This window comes from Canis lupus, chromosome 25 (assembly GCF_048164855.1).
Source record: "Canis lupus baileyi chromosome 25, mCanLup2.hap1, whole genome shotgun sequence".
In the NCBI taxonomy this organism is placed as follows: Eukaryota; Metazoa; Chordata; class Mammalia; order Carnivora; family Canidae; genus Canis; species Canis lupus.
In genome coordinates this window covers 2,798,241-2,815,002 of record NC_132862.1, presented here as the reverse complement: position 1 = coordinate 2,815,002, position 16,762 = coordinate 2,798,241, and the positions used below count along the sequence as shown (strand labels likewise).

Genomic DNA, 16,762 nt, shown 5'->3' with positions numbered 1-16,762 from the left:
TCTGCCAGGGAGGGGGCACTGAAGTCCTCTCCTGCTGAGGGAGTGGGAGGGCTGTTTGCACAATCCCGACCCCTGTGTCTGTGCTGCCGAGTACCTTCCTTGGTGTGAGGAGGCCCCAGACGTTCAGCTGCCATAGGCCTGGGCACACCACAGGCCAGTTGGTCCTTGCAGGTGTTGGGTCCGCCTGGCCCTTGGGCCCTGGAGGGAGCTCTCTGGGTCTGGGACTCGTGGGGGTGGTGATGGCAGCGGGAGGAGGTCTGTGTGCCTTTGGGAGGGGGTAGGGTGAGGAGGTCCAGGGTCTAGCTCCATGGCGGGAGGCTCGGTGCCAGGTCCATGGGCTGCGGCTCTGGATCCCTGGCAGGGGGAGGGGCATCTGGGTGTCGTCTGCTTGATAAGAACATCGGTGTGTCAGGGTGTCTGACATGGGGGGCGTCTGCGTGTGTAAGTGTGGGGGTGTTTTTGTGCTCTGTGTTGGGGATGTCTGTTCTTGGTGGGCAGCAGCACACATGATGGATAGTGGGGAGGTCTCTGTGCCTGGGAACGGGGATCGGGGGGTGATGGTGGTGCTGGTGGGTGGGTGGGGAGCGATCAAGAGAGCGTCAGTTTCCGGGGGAGGGGAAGTCTGTATTTGATCCCGTGGCCGATTCTCCTGCATTGGGGTGGAGGTAGAATTGGGGGCGTGGAAGATGTAGGCCACTGGTGTCCCACCAGCCACGGGTGAGAAAGTTCCCCACCAAAGGGGTCGGGAGAGCCAGGCCCTTCCCCTCCCGGCTAAATCTCCTCGGGGTTGCCCTCCTGACTCCCCTCCAGCCCCCCTCCAGCCCCCCGCCCCCCCGCAGCCTTCAGGATGTAGGGCTGTGGCACTAGGGGCAGGGTGCCGCAGAGGGACCCCTCGGCGGGGAACACCTTCCCGGGAGGCCTGCCAGGGCCGAACACGGGGCTGGAGGTGCACGTGCGTGTGCACCAACGGGAGGTCTTCCGATTACACTGCGGATGACGCGTGAGCTTTATTGGCAACGCGGAGACGAAGCACGAGGGAGAGGGCGCCGAGGCAGTCACCGAAGATGTCCCCGTGGGGCTGCAGCCTCACCACTGCCAGGGGGTCGGGCTCCGAAGGCAGGCGAGGCCCGTGGGACAGCGTGGCCCCCGCGCCCCCACCGTGGGCAGCCAAGGGGCCCGGGGCGGGCTGGCTCTCAGGAGCCACCAGGGCGGGGAGACCAGGCGGGGAGACCCCGGGCCCGGCCGGCTGCGCGCGGAGCCCACATGCGGGAAGACGAGGCTGCAGGCGGGCAGGCTGGCGGCTCTCCAAGCCCTTCCGCTTCGGGCGCGGGGCCCGCCTGGAGGCAGGGGCCCTGGACTTGGGGGGCCATGTGCTTGCGAAGCCCGAGGTGCTACCCGAACCGCACCAAGGAGCTGCTGCTGCACCTCTGGCCGCAGGGCGCACAGGCCCGGCCTCACCGCCACGTTCCCGCTGCACGGGGCGCTGCACACGCTGCCGGTCACTGGCCGGGAGCCCGACACGCAGAGGTCCCCGCAGATGACCCCGCCCCGGGAGCTGCTGATGCCTGCGAGAGGGGGAGGAACGGGGCTTAGTCTCCCCACCAGGTCATCACCCCCCGCCCCTGCCTACTGGCCAGCGCCCCCTTCTCTTGCTCAGGGCTCCTCCCTCCACTTCTACGCCTCCCTTCCCCCCAGATCCCCTCCCCGCCCTGCCCCGCACCCCTTCCTGCACTCTGGCCTCCAACATCCTTGATAAACTCCAGGTCTTCCCTATAGGCAGAAATAGCTATTTAACTTATAATCACTCACCGCCACCTCCCCCCACCCCCTTCCTTTCAGGGTTTCAGTGTGGTCTGGGCTGGCCTCCTGTATTTGTAAATAAAATTTTATTGGAACCAAGCCATGTGTACTCTTTAGGAGTTGCTTGTGGCTGTGGCTTTCACATGACAGTGACAGAGCCGAGTAGTTGAGACAGGGGCTGGATGGCTCATAAAGTCTGAAATAGTTACGGTTTTGGTCCTTTAAGAAAACGTTTGCCCGCCAGGAACCCCAAGCCCTTCTTTCAGAACCCACAGCACAGATTACTTACAGACCTTTACGGCACCAATGCCCTCACACAACCTTGTAGGGAGAGAGCAAAGAGACAAAAACTAGTTTGGGAGGACGATGCTTGCAAATTCCCTCCTCCACGGACGCTTGATGCAAATCAGATGCAAATGATATGCAAATATGCACGCAGCTCAAAGCACAGGGTAGGGGAGATTGAAGAGCCTCTTCCCACACCTGTGGGCCTCACCTGTGCTCCTCGCCCTCCAGCAGCCGCCTGTAGGTGGCGATCTCGATGTCCAGGCCCAGCTTGGAGTTCATCACCTCCTGGTACTCCTTGACCAGGCAGGCCATGTCCTGCTTGGCCTTCTGCAGGGCGGCCTCCAGCTCGGCCAGCTTGCAGCGGGCGTCGGTGAGGGCCGCCTCGCCCTGCTGCTCCGCCTGCGTCACGGCAGCCTCCAGCTTGGTGTTCTGGGGGCGCAGAGAACAGGGTGCTATGGTCCCGGGTCTCTCTCCATTTCCTGGATGTGTCTGGTCGCTCCCACCTCCAACCCCCCCCAAAAAGGCCTCTCCCTTCATCAGCCGGGTCCCCCCAAGGGCCACAACCAGGGCCTCTAGCCAGGCACATGGGCTGGGGCGTGAGTGGGTGGTCCCTGGGGCACACACTGCCTGGGCGGCCCTGGGACGCTCAACGTGAGCCCTACCTGGCACTTGGCGTTCTCGACCTCGGCCGTCAGCCTCTGGATCATGCGGTTGAGCTCGTTGATCTCCTCCTTGGTGCGGCGCAGGGTCTCCCCGTGCCGGATCACCGTGGCCTTCATCTCCTCACACTGTGTGTGTGTGGGGGGGGCACAGGGGCTCCTGAGGCTCAGGACGGGTCATCCCGCTGAGCCCCACACCTTGCACAACTGCCACCCCAACCCGAGGGCTGCCTGCCCTTCCCTCGTCCATCCCACCTGGACAAAACCCAAAGCCCTTTCAGCATCCCTCCTTCTGGGGCTCTGGCAGGGGGAGGCTGGGCCCCGACCTTGCTGCGGTACCAGGACTCGGCCTCAGCCCGGCTGCGGCTGGCGATGTCGTCGTACTGGGCCTTGATCTCGGCCACGACGCAGTCCATGTTCAGGTCCCGGCTGTTGTCCATCTTGACGATGACCGAGGTGTCTGAGATGTGGACGTGGAGGACGCGGATCTCCTGTGGGGGTGGGGGGAGGATGGAGGATCTTGTTTGCACCCCAGCCTCTCCCAGCACGTGTGGACCCAACCCTCCCTGGTCTCCCGCCCCTGCTCCCACTATAGCCCCATGGACTGCAGGCCTCAGCCCGATCCCAGGCCAACCAGTCCCAGGCCAGGGCCCCCTCTTCCAGGCTGGCTGCCAGTTCTCTGCCTGGACCACGGCCCCTCACCTCCTCATACAGGCGCCGCAGGAAGTCGATCTCCTCGGTCAGGGCCTCGGCGTTGGCCTCCAGGTCTGACTTGCGGAGGTAGGCGCAGTCCACATCCTAAAGGGGAGAGGGTGGCATGGGTGTGTCACTGGGAAGGAAGGCAGCACAAGCTCTTCCCACCCGGGAGGGCACCCACCAGTCTCTCCCTGGAGACTCTCCTTGGCTGCTCATCCTAGTGCCTGGCTTTGGTGAAGTCTTTGCGCAGGGAAAGGGGGCAGGAGTAGGTTTGAGTAAGGACGGGGGACCGTGAGGTTGCCAGGCACTTCCTCTGCTACCTACCTGGATGATCCTCCCAGAATGCACACCTTGCTGAAACTTAGGCTCTGTGTGAAATGGGTCTGTTCTAGTGATGCCCCAGCCCTCTGTGCCCTGGCATCTCAGGGAAGGCAATCTAGATCTGTGGTCAGAAGAAGAGGTCTCAGGGATCATTTCTGCCCGTTCCAAGCCAGGGCAACTCAGGACCAAGACGCTTGACTCTCCGTGCCTCAGTTTCCTCCCAGTGACCCCTGCCTTCCTCGTATGCAGGTGGTGGGAAGGACCTGGGGGGAGTCCACATGATGGCGTCGGTGGTGAATCAAGTCTACGGGGTGAGGAACAACAGCACTGTTCACGCCAGCCTCTCCCAGCTGTTGGTGGCCTGAGAATGTGGCCTCCTGGAGCATCCGTGTGCTCTGGCACTCACGGTATTTAGGGGGGGCCACTCTCCAGCAGGCACAGGGCAGAAGGGGATGGGAAACCCATGGGCCAGATGGGAGTTACCCCGGACAGGGGCCTCGAGTGCCCTGCTTGTCCTGGGATGAATGTCCGGGGCGTCTCTGGGAGTACTGAGGCGTGGAGGGCTGGGGAGGGAAATCGGGAGGTGTTGCTCGTGTGTGATTCTGGGGCAGCCGCTCAGCCTCTGAATGACGGACCCCTCCCTCTGCCTCTGCCCTGCTTTCTGGGTTGGGGGACAATCACTTACCTTTGTCAGGACCCACAAATTCATTCTCAGCAGTGGCCCTTAGTGCCACCTCCTCTTCATATCTGCAGATGAAGGGCACAGGCGTCAGTGGCTAGAGCTTTAGTCGGGTGGGGTCTGAAGAGGACGAAAGGAGAGCCAAGGCCCAGGCAAGCACATTCCGGGAACTGGAGCTTCTGGAGGTGGTCACAGAATCAACACGTGCTGGACTAGAAGGGAGCCTGCCCGTCCCTTGCTTCTGGGCACTCAGGCCAACCTGTCACCCAGCGCTCTTCCTGTTTCAGGGGCTGCTCATTCCCGATGGGGTGGCAGGGTTGGGACGGGGGTGCCGTGCACATTGGTTGGCCTTCTGTTCTGGATTGTAACTCCAGAGACTGTGAGAAACTGAGGGGCGGAGGGGCTGTGTTACTGTTGGGTTGGGGAAGGGGGGGATAGTCTTCATGGAGGAAAGGAATGCAGAGCAGGGTCGGGAGGGATAGAGGAGGATGAAAGCCTCCACTGAGAGCTCTCCCAGGGCAGGGCTTATGGTCCTTTTATCTCTGTCCTCGTGCCCAGCCTGAGGTTGCATGGAAGGCCGAGGGGGAAGGGCTACCTAACTGGGGAGGTTAGAGAGGGCAGGCTCTCAGCAAGCAGCACGGCGGGACCCAAGGAGGAAGTACGGGGGAGGGGGAGGTCGGTTGGATGCTTAACTGCGGGCCAGGCAGATGATGTGAATGGAGGAAGGTTCTGGAAAGTGGGGAGGGTAAAGGCTGCGGGGAAGTGAAGCATGCAAGACTGGAAGTCATTTGCGCTGACGACGGGCAATGGCCAGCACACAGGACCAGCCACCCCTCCCCACCCCAGAGTCCCATTGCTCATTTTAACTGGAGTTGAGACATTGCTTTGCTTTTTAGGCCTGGCGTCCTTCCAGCCAGCCTGAGGAGTGGAGCTGGGATTCCTTACTCGGGAGTCCAGAAACGGGGACTGCTGATGTTATATGCGCTCACTGCAGGTGGTCCTGGCTGACAGGGCTCATGTGGCAGGGGGTCTCCGGGCTGCCGTAGCCCCCCATCCTGCCTTTCCTGCCGTAGCCCCCAATCCTGCCTTTCCAAGCCGCCGCCAGCTCCCACACTGCTCTGCTGTGGAGATCTCTGGGGTCAAGCGGAGGAGCCACTGCCCAGGGTCACACAGCAGATCAGGGGAGACACTGGATGTGGAGCCCACACCGCCTGCTCCTGGGCCAGGACATCTTCCACGCTCGGCTCCCCGGCTGCCTTTCCCGGGTGTCACCGTCGGCACACTCAGGGTGCAGTGCCTGCTGAGAGGGACCGCCTGGGCCTGGAGTCCAGCTCTGCCACCCGCTCTCAGGGGTCCATGGGCAAACCCCCTGCCCTATGCCCCTGTCTCCTTTATCTTCTGTGTGCAGTCAAAGAGCTGGACTAGGGGCAGTGATTCTCCGGTGTGAAGCCTTCGCAGGCTGACTTCAGGATTTCCCATCCCCTTGTACTATTTTACATGTGATTCATTTATAGGTGGATTTGCTTCACATTTACACTTAAGTGGGGTTCAAGGGCTAACTTTATATTGAGAGTTGAAGAACCAGGGGCGAGGGGCATGGGGCAGGGGCATGGGGTGGGGGGCATGGGGCAGGGTCATAGGCATACATAAAAGCAAGTCACACAACATTAAATTCTAGCTGAAACTGTCGTCCCCAGCAGCTCTGAACCTGAGGGTTGCTCTCTTTATTTATTTTATTTTTATTTTTATTTTTTTTTGGTTGCTCTCTTTATTAAAAGTGGAAGAACAGCAAGTATTAGAGGGACACCGAAGACTACCAGCACCTAATTTTAGATTTAATCTTAAGGATTGAAACAAACGTGAGAAGAGAGCAGTTTTCCCATCAGCTGTTTCAATGTTATTAATGCTTTCATGTACCACCTCAAATGGTCACTGAGCAGCATCATCAGCCTCCTTTCCCCATTTCTAGAGACTGACCGGGGACTTCCAAGGTTCTCCCCGGACGTCCAGGCTCACCGAGAGCATGAGCGAGGACAACCCTCTTGTCTGTGGGGACCCTGCCTGACTGGACCCAGGTTGTATATAATGATAGTGTCATCCGATCAGGGGCTGCTGCCCTGTGCTCATCTCTCTGTGTCTGTCTGTGCCCTGGACGTGCGTCCGTCTCCTCCATCATCAGACTAGGAGCTCCTCTGGGCCACATCTCTCCTGCCCCTGACTCCCTCCTCAGCCTCGGTCCTGAGCATGGGTGGGGCAGAGGAAGGGTGCGGTCGGGGACACCCATCCTTAGGGTGCCCCTGCGGTCCTCCTCCTATTCTTCTGTTGGTTTTTGCGTCTATGTGCACGACCGCCCTGTGCCTCTGGCATGAGGGGTCGGAGCCCGTCCCCGTCTCTGTGCGGGGACCTGCCTGCCTGGCCAGAGGGGCACGTACAAGCCACACCATCCCACCGGGAGCCTGTGCCCCGTAGTCACGTCTTTGGTGCATCCGGGCCCTGAGCTGTGTCTGTCCGGTCCATCAGACTGGGAGCTGCCCTGGGCCCGCCCTGTCCTGCCCCTGACCCCGCAGGAACTGAGGGCCTGGGAAGGGACACCCACCTTGTCGATGAAGGTGGCGAACCTGCTGTTGAGGCACTTGATCTGCTCCTTCTCCTCGTGCTTGCCACACTGTGCGTTGGGGTCGATCTCCAGGTTGAGGGGCGTCAGGAGGCTCTCGTTGACCGACACGGTGGTGATGCAGGGCGGGCTGGGCCCGCAGAGGCCCCCGACCCGGTAGCCGAAGCTGCGGCCGCAGGAGCCGGCGCGGAGGGGGCGGCCGTGATGCAGCAGCGGGACCGCAGGCCGCGGCACAGCTCAAGGTCCTGGGGCCGCCGCTGGCGCCGAGGCGGGAGGAGCAGGACATGGTGCGGAGGCAGGGGGGTGCTGGAACCTGAGGCCGCGCCGCCCCTTCTATGCGACCCAGGCCTTTACAGGGGGATCTGGGTGCCCCGGCCTCCGCCTGCCACCATCAAAGCGGCCCGGGCCGCCGCCGCCTCCATAAACTGGCTTCACGACCCGCCTGCGCTTTATGGGCCCGGAGGCCCGGTCACCCCCACGGGCCATGCGCGGAGGACTGGGGCGCCCCCTCTGCCCCCCTTGGTGGGGACCCGGGCGGGCAGCCCCATCATGGGCTGTGCCCTGGGGCGGCCACCCGCCTGCAGTCAGGGCAGCATTGGTCCCCGTGTACCCTGAGGGCATGGGGCGCGGGGCATTGGATGGGGGGCATGGGGCAGGGGGTGAGGGGCTTGGGGCTGTGGGCATGGGGTAGGGGCTTGGGGCATGGACCGGGGTGCTTGGACCGGGAGGCATGGGGTGGGGGGCATGGGGTGGGGGGCCATGGGGCATAGGGCAAGGGGCATGGTGCAGGGGGGCATGGGGCCGGGAGTATGGGGGGGCATGGGGCAGGTGGCAAGGGGCATTGGGTGGGGGGCATGGGGCCGGGGGTATGGGGGGGCATGGGGCATGGGTTGGGGGACTTGGAACGGGGGGTATGGGGCTGGGGGCATGGGGAGGGGGCATGGGGCATGGGCCGGGGTGCTTGTAGTAAGGGGCATGAGGCGTGTGGTATGGGGTCGGGGGCATGGGGCATGGTGCAGGGGGCTTGGAGTGGGGGGCATGCGGCGGGGGGCTTGTGGCAGAGGGCATGTGGCATGGGGCATGGGGCGGGGGGGGCGAGCATGCGTGCCCACGTGTGTCCAAAGGTGGGGTGCGGGCCGGGGGTCTCGGTCCCGCAGATTCGTGTCTTGACCTTGGACGAATGAATAACCTTTCTGAGCCTCAGTTTCCCCACGTGCAAAGTAGGAAGAGTAGATAGTCCCCACCTGCAAGCTGTGGCAGGACCTCAGGACACAATGGCAGGGAAGCACTAAGGCCCTACCTAGCCCTGAGCACGCTGCATCTTAGCCGACAGGCCGAGAAGCCGTCCCCAGCACTTAGTAAGAGCTCCGTAAATGTTTGTTTGCTCTATTTATTCTGCTACTGTTAATTCGCCATTTATCCCTGTCTCCCTTTGGGCAACAACTTTCTCTTCTCTCTTCCTCAGAACTCAGCTCACAGCTCCTTTCCTTGTAAGTGTTGTGCCGGGAGCCCCCCTCCCAGGTGGAAATTGCTCCCTGCACCCCTCTCCACTCTCCCAGGGGAGGGGAAGGCCGCTGCAGTAGGGGGTGCCTGCCCTGTGTGGGGGCCCTATGACGAACACATTATCTTATCTTTACCCTCAGGGCATCTTCGCAGGTCCGTGTTGTGCCCATTTACCTGACTGGGAATGTGAGCTCAGAGCGGTCCAGCGACTTGTTTAACATCAAGCACAGAAAACTCTGTGCAGGAGTGGATTCAGAGTCTGAAAGGAGGCTCCCAGCCCTCCCCGACGCCGGCCCCTCCGAGGCTCTGAGGGTTGAGCCTCACTCCTAGGCAAGAGCCCAGACTGCTAGGCTTTGGGGTCCTAGAAGAATAGGCCCGATCCAAAGCCTTCTCCTCAACTGGTGCTCGGTCATGGCCACCAACCCTAGAAGGCCATCATCCACGATAATGGAAGTTAATTATATGTCCAGTTATGGGCAGAGGAAACTAGAATGTGAACTCAGCAGGCAGCATGAAAGAAAAACATGCAAATCACCCTTAGCTTCCTTTGCTTTTAAAAATAAGCTGTTATTATGCAAAGGGTAATTAAGTTCTGGAAGTCCAGAAGTCATCATGGCCAGCTCTGCCTGGCAACCCGTTTCCAGAGCCTGCCCCTCGGCCCCCTCTGCTGTCTTTCCCAACACTCTTGTGGGCCTGAAGCCTTTTGGCCTGGCCTGGACTTTGCAGCGGCTTCAGCCCAACATTAGCGCTGTCGTCTGTGGAAGGGAGAGTCCAATTCCATGGTGTCTGGTACTTCCACTCCCAGCTTCAGCTGGGACCGCCGGTGGTGTTACTGATGGCTTCAGGACCAGATGTTTCTACTCTACTTCTCTCCAGGGAACAGTAGTATTGGAGAAGACTTCCTTTGGTGTCTCCCTCACTAGAAGGAGTGGAGTTGCCCTGACGCCTGGAGGATTTAAATTAGACTTACGGAGGCTCTTAAGTGATGCTCGCTTGGACGTCTTTCTGGGTTTTGGTGGGTGTATGGAGCTGACTTTTCTGGAAGTGTCCCCAGAGGGAGCCCTTTGAAGGAGACTGTCTGGAGAGTGTGGCCTTGAACTTGTGGTTTGGTTGAGGGAGAGACTCTGTGTCAGGTGGGGTGAGGACTCCTGAAGGCACTCGGGAAGGGGTGGAGGTGAATGTGGGTTTTGGGCATCCTGGTATTTGGATCCCTCCCACCACGTCCACAGACATGGGTTCTACGGCATGAAGTAGCTGAACAAATACGTTTTTGGTTGTGTGGTTGACTTTGCCAGGCCTTGGTGGGGCCCTGCCAAGGGTCCAGTGTCGTCAGTTGCCTTGAAAACTTGTCCTCTGAGGCCTTGCCCGTGGATCCCCCGGAACGTTCTTCCCTCAAAGCTGCCAGGGTCCCCCGAAAGAAGCCATCCTGACCTGGATTCCTTTCCCCTCCTGAATTATCTAAGTGCTGAGTCCACAGGCTTTGGCTGACCTTGACTCTTTTGAGCCCCCTCAGGCCCTCAACTGTGGAAGAAATACTTTCAAGGCTTCAGAGTTGCCTGAGTATAGGATTTTCCAAAGCCCCATCTCGACAGCGTTACCCCAGGACAGAGGAGAAACGGCTGCGGAATCCCCCGAAACCAAGAAAGTGACAACATGGCCATTTTATATGGCGAGGCGGGTGGAGCCGGGTGTTTGGGTTTCTAAGAGGAGGGGCAGTGAAGGGGGGGGGTGTCAGCATCCTCTTCTCTGGCTTATCTCTTCCAGCCTAGCTCACTACTACTTGTGGATCATCTTGCTTTAGCTCCCCTAGTGGAGTCCTCAAATCCGGCTCCGTACGACCCACTCAGAGCTGCAGCTCTGGGGCACCCGGGGGGGGGGGGCTCAGTGGTTGAGCGTCTTCCTTTGGCTCAGGTGGTGATCCCGGGATCCTGGGAGCGAGTCCCACATCGGGCTCCCTGCATGGAGCCTGCTTCTCTCTCTGCCTCTCTCTCTGCCTCTCTCTCTGTGTCTCTCATGAATAAATAAATAAAATCTTAAAAAAAAAAAAAAAAGATGCAGCTCTGCTGTGCCTTCAGCTGCCCCTCGGCCTGCGGCCCTGCCTGTCACCGCCGTCCTCTGCCCTAACCATGTGCAGGAGGGACTGCAGGGCTTCAGGAAGTGAGCGGGTGGGGAAGGTCTGTTTTCTCAGAAGGGGTTACATGATCTGGCAATTGGGAGCCACTGAAGGCTCCAAACCAGCCTTGGAAGCTTCTTCCTTTGTTTTTTTATTTTTATTTTTAATTTTTATTTTATTTTATTTATTTATTTATTTTTAAACTTCTTCCTTCGTTAACCTACCCTGTGCTTTTATCAGCATTAGAGGCAGTGACCGGCAGACACAAGAAGGGAGGAGAGGCTGAGTTACCTGCTCAGAGCCTTTCCCCATTGCATTATGAGCTCAGGAGAGGGGCCCTATCCCTGCTCACCCACCCATCCTGTAGACCTGTCCAGAGCGCTTACTCTATCCTGACATTATGCTGGCGACTAGGGGTGCAAAGAAATGACCCCGCCTCTGCTCCACCTGTTCACCCTCACTGGATCACGCTGCTGATTCCACCCACCTTCCTGGATCTAAGCTCAATCAATTTATTATATTAGAGTAATAAAAAAATCAAGATCTTTAAAATGAGTAATGGGCTTATTTAAGTTAGAGAAACGTACTATGGGGGATGTGGGTGAGAGGGATATGTCAGACATCCCGGGGGAGGGGCGGGATGGTCTCTCCCTTCTGTTACCAGCCAAGTCTCTGATCATTTCTCTTGCTCCAAATCCCTTTCCCTGTGGAGGTATGATGAAGAGGTCACTTTGGGGAGTGAGCTTGTCGGGATCAAGCAGGTGAGTGGGTCTGCCTGTGGCCGACCTCAGGGGCATCCAGTACTCCTTCCTTCGGCTAATACATTCATATTTTATTTCCTTCCGAGGAAAGGCATTTTCCTCCTCACACCCCAGGAGATCCACAGAGATCTTCCTTTACAGAGAGGCCCAGAGAGGTAAAAAAAAAACTCCCTAAAGTCTCATACAATGTTTTGCTAGAGTGGAAGGGAGAGCTTAGCTCTCCAACCTTCAACATCTGGATCGATGCCTATGACCTGCTTTGCAAAACAGGCTCTGGGAACTGGTTCCAGAACACAATTGGTTAGAAAGCAGGAGAAAACGAGGCCTCAACCTGAGATGGCAAGTAGAAAGATATTTTTATTGTATCAGAGAGATGAAAAAGCTGTGGCTCTGGGAGACTGGTCGCGATCAGGAGTGACCAGTCTCCAGGAGTGTGCATGGGGAGGCAGTCGGTGCTGGATTCCTGGGGACAAGTGGGGATCTCTGGTCCTACTGATTTTGGCAGGTCTCACTTCCCAGAACCTGGGAGAGCCTGCCCCTTATGTTCTTTTGGGACAAGGTGGGGAGTTGCTGACCCATTGGGGATACTGCACCCCAGACCTTCTGGGGAATCTTGAGTGATTCCTTGGGTGACTGGGTTCAGAGCTGGAGACCATGTTATTTCTGGGACCACTGTCAGGAACTGGTACCCAGGCCTAGGGCCGACTTTGTCTCTCCTGCATCAGGCTGTGTGAAGGCAGCAGAGCTGTGATTCTGGCCCTGAAGGGAGACGCTGCAGTTAGACAGTGGGAAGAATGTTTTAGCTTTGAGGGTGGAGAGACCCAGGGAGAAGGGGTTTCCTTCATTTCCTGCCCCACAGTGACGAAGAGGGAGCTGGATGACAGGTTGCGAGTGGAATAGTCTTCACGCCACACCTGTTGGAGTGGGAGTCTTACTTTCCCATGGTTAGGAAGCTCATATTTTCTCCTTGTCCAAGCAAACTTGTCCACGTTCCAGATGTCAAATACTTTCCTGGACTAAAGCAGGTGTCTCATCAGCTTGGTCGTTCCCAGGGAGGTCTTCCTGAAATCAGTTACGGAAGAATAGATTAAGAAGGGATTGAGATTCAACCATAAGATGGACTCCCTTCCGGTAAAGGGTGGGAGTCCAGAGGACAAACCACAAGGAAGCTCATGTTGGCTTTCCTTATCATGGGAGATGTGGATGAGCAGGAGCCCTCCTGTCCACCTGGGCGCTCTTGGTGGGTAGGGAGGGGGTTTTGGTTGACGAGGGGTTGGATGCTGTTTGGAACCAGCTCCCCACCCCTGCCAAAGTTTCGGACTTATTATTATCCCCGTGCAGGTGTGAGCAGCTCTCTGGTGGAGTTGTATGTGGGGGCCTCTCAGTCACCTGTTCCTGTGGCATCAGATACTGTGCAATGGGAGCTTGTGGTGGCAGCTGTGAGAAGTGCCACGCTGCCTGGGCTTGATGAAACACCAGGCCCTCAGCTCTCCCACCCTCCCCGAGGATACCAGCTGGCCCTCTCGCCAACCCAGATCATGGTGGTGGGGTGTGACCACTTGATCTCACCCTGGCCCGTCTCCCCTGCTGTCCATGTGTCATTTCTTGCTGTGTGGGAGTCTCCCTCCTTATCTCCTGCCTCCCTCAGGCTGAGGAAGGATATGGGGAGGAGAGGCACATGGATATAGTCTGTTGGAGGATTCTGGGCCACCTGACCTATGAAGAGGACAGTCCCTCAGCCCCCTCCACCTTCACTTTGCTCTTCCCCGAACTCTTGCTCCTCCTCCCTTCCTTTCCCAGATGTTTCTTCCCTCCATGCCATTGGTGCTTAAAATAAAGTCACATAGTTCCTGTCATGCTTTCAATATTTCCATCCATTATTTCAGTCCTGGAAAGGGTGGGTGGGATTTCCAGGAGCATTCAATGTGGTGGGGGCTGCTAAGGCCATGCTAGCTATTTATTTGATTGAGTATTAAGGCTGAGGACAATGAGGAGGAGTGTTCTGATGGCTCCGGGCTCCAAAGGGAATGCTCTAGTGTCTGACCCAGTATTGGCTTGTAACACCCACTGAGCAATGTTAAGAGAATAAATGAATTCACCTCTAAGATTTCCAATTTCCCACAGGGCATCTCTACTTGGATGTCACATTGATATCTGGAATTCAAAATGCTTTGAAAATAACTTATCATTTTCCTCTGTCCTGAGGCCCATTTGTCAGCTTTTTCTCTTTCTACTAGTTCTTCCCAATACCTCCAGCTTCAAGCCCTTTAATACCTATTTTCCCCACCCAACGAGTCACAGAACTCTGCCATTTTTTCCTTTGAAAAATGCCACGAGGAGCTTCTTGCAAAATGTCAGACTAGGACCTCTGAAAAATCCTTTTGTCATTAGTCACCTACAGTTCTGGAAAAATATACTTAAGATATTTTTAAATGCATTATTGAGCCAGCAAGAAGGTATGGCAAGTTATAAGGAAGGACAAAATGGGAATTCCAGAATTGCAAAGTACAATTATTGAAGTGAAAAACTCAATGGACGGACTTAACAGAAGACTAAAGATGTCAGGAGGTAGGGTCAGTATCTTAAGACAGATGAATAGAGATTTTCCAGTCTGAAAAACAGAGAAAAAAATATTGGAGAAAAAGTAGCAGAGTCTTGGAGACCTGTGGAACAGTATTGAATAATCTACCATATGCATGCATACACAGGTGAGAATGATGTGGGAAAATATTTGAAGGTGTACTCTCCATATTTGGTGAAAACCAGCAATTTACAGATCCAAGAACTCTTGTGGTGCCCAAGGAGACAACTAGCAGTTTAAAGCAAAAATAATGATATTGTTTATAATGTACATAGAAGTAAAAGATCTGGCAATGATGACAAAGATAATGAGGAGGCATGTCAATGAATTGCACTGTTGTGAAGTGTGACGTGTCAGTTGTGAAGTGTGGAGTAGCACAGTAGTAACTCCAAGTAGACTTTGATGATTAAGGATATACAGCTTTAGCTCTAAACAATCAGTAAAAACAAATATTTATTATAATAAATAAAAATAAAATATTTCGATAGAATAATATTAAATATTTGAAAGTGTTTGATTAATTCAAAAGAAAGCAGACAGGAATAATAGCAGACCCCCAAAACCCACCTGAGACAAATGAGAAACAAAGAACAAGATGGCTGGCTCAAATCCAATCACATAATAATTACATGAGGTGTTTATGTTAAAAACCCCTCAATAACAAGAAGACAATTCAGTGAAAATGGGCAAAAGACTTCAACATTTCACAGAAGAAGATGAATTAAGGGCCATTGAGCACATGGGAACTTGCTCATCATTATTAGTCAATCGGGAAAATTGCTTTGAGAAAAACTGAACACCCACAAGAAGGCTAACATTTAAGAGACTGATGATACCAAGTATGGAGCAGCTGGAGCTTTCACGGAGAGTAAAATGGTAAAATGGTCACCTTGGAAAACAATTTGGCAATTTCTTATCAAGTTAAATGTACACCGCCAAATGACAAATCAATTCCACTCTTGGGTGTTGATTCAAAAGAAATGAAAAATAGGTCTACCTCGAGACTGGTACATGAATTTCTCAGGGCCTTCATTTAGAATAGCCCCCAACCAGGAACAACAGTGAATGGACAAACAAAACTGAGATTTATTTATACAACAGAATATGACCCAAAAGAACGACCTACTGGTTCATGAAAAGATGAACCTTAAAAACACTAAGCTGAGTGAAAATTCAGATATAGAGGAGCACGCACTTAATGCTTCTATTTATACAAAGTTCTAGAAATGGCAATGCTAATTGATGGGGACAGAAATTAGATTAGACTGGTGGTTGTCTGGGATGAGGTGGGGAGATGGGCAGCAAAGGGGCATCAGGGAAGTTTCTGAGATGATGGAAATGTTCATTCAGTCATGGTTAGATTGGGCATGCATCCATCAAAACGTGTCGAGCTGTAAGCTTAATATGTGTGCGTTTGATTGTGTGTGTATTTTCTCTCAATAAAATTAATAAAATGATGACTTAAAAACCCAGTCTAACAAATATGTGAAAGACCTATTCCTAAAGAAATATAAATGTTACATGAAATGAAAGATAACAAAGCAGCCCTAGCTAAATGAAGAGTTAGATCATATTCATAGATGGGAAACTTTATTATCATAAAGACATTAATTCTCCTAAAACTGATTTACAGGGTCAATGCAACTACAATCAAATCCTAAATAAGATCTTACCTAAGTCTTAACAAGTTGATGCTAAAATTTATGGTGAAGAATAACAATCAAGAATAGTCAAAGCGCTATAAAAGAATAAATGGGATAAGAAAGAATGAATATTTGCCCTTTCAGAGATAATTATAAAGCTATTAACTGAGTGTAGTAGCCACAAAAAGATAGAAAAATTGGCCAATGGAATGAACTAGAGAGCCTTTAAATCGGCATATATTATATATATGGAATGTGACATATATAGTATATACATATTAGATATGCTTTATGTATAATATTTTTATTATAATATAATACAACATGCATTATATAAAAACATATTATGCATATATCACATATTTATATGTTATACATAAAATACATCATACAAGTCAATTATATATATACAAATATATATCAATTATTGTGTGTATATTATATAAATATATTAAATATGTCAATTATATATATAAATATAATATATAACAGGGTGCTTGGGTGGCTCAGTCAGTTGAGCACCTGACTCTTGATCTCAGCTCAGGTCTTGATCTCAGAATCATGAGTTCAAGCCCTGTGTTGGGTTCCACAATGGGTGTGGAGCCTACTTAAAAAAAAAAAACACTAAAGTTATATGTAGTATATAAAGTTATATATATACCTTATACGTCTGTATCTTTGATATGCAACAATGATATTGCAGATCTGTAGTAAAGGAAGGATCATGCATTGGTTACCCACATGGAAAAAAAACGGAACTGGATTCTTGCCTTCTATCATACACAAAATCAATTCCAAGTAAATTCAAATTATGTCAAATGCAAAATCTTAAAATTCTTAGAAGAAAAAACTGGTGAATGTCTTTCTGACCTTGGTATAAGGAAGGATTTTTTTAAAAGATTTTTTAACTTATTCGTTTGAGAGAGAGAGAACAAGCGAACAAGAGCATGAGCAGAGGAGTGGATCAGAGGCAGAGGGAGAAGACTCGCCATCCAGTAGGGTACCTGATGTAGGGCTCCATCCCAGGACCCTTGGATCATGACCTGAGCTGAAGGTGGACACTCAACTGACTGAGCCACCCAGGTGCCCCCAATGAAGGATTTT

General features: G+C 53.9%; 3 long non-coding RNA genes and 1 pseudogene across 3 annotated transcripts in view; 2 read left to right on the top strand and 2 right to left on the bottom strand.

The window, feature by feature from the left end:
* Nucleotides 1–771: 771 nt before the first annotated feature.
* On the bottom strand, nucleotides 772–7,343 carry LOC140616933 (keratin, type II cuticular Hb1-like; annotated as a pseudogene).
* On the top strand, nucleotides 3,286–4,830 carry LOC140617048 (uncharacterized). The gene is made up of 3 exons (XR_012017312.1): nucleotides 3,286–3,527; nucleotides 4,014–4,171; nucleotides 4,518–4,830. It is a non-coding gene; the product is annotated as an uncharacterized lncRNA (long non-coding RNA).
* An 818-nt stretch (nucleotides 7,344–8,161) lies between the features above and the next one.
* Nucleotides 8,162–15,680, top strand: LOC140617049 (uncharacterized). Its single transcript, XR_012017313.1, has 3 exons — nucleotides 8,162–8,415; nucleotides 8,523–8,547; nucleotides 8,701–15,680. It is a non-coding gene; the product is annotated as an uncharacterized lncRNA (long non-coding RNA).
* The window catches only part of LOC140617050 (uncharacterized), a 7,957-nt gene continuing 2,972 nt past the window's right edge, over nucleotides 11,778–16,762 (bottom strand). The window contains exon 3 of the long non-coding RNA XR_012017314.1: nucleotides 11,778–12,496. This is a non-coding gene — a long non-coding RNA (uncharacterized lncRNA). The remainder of the gene's footprint in view (nucleotides 12,497–16,762) is intronic.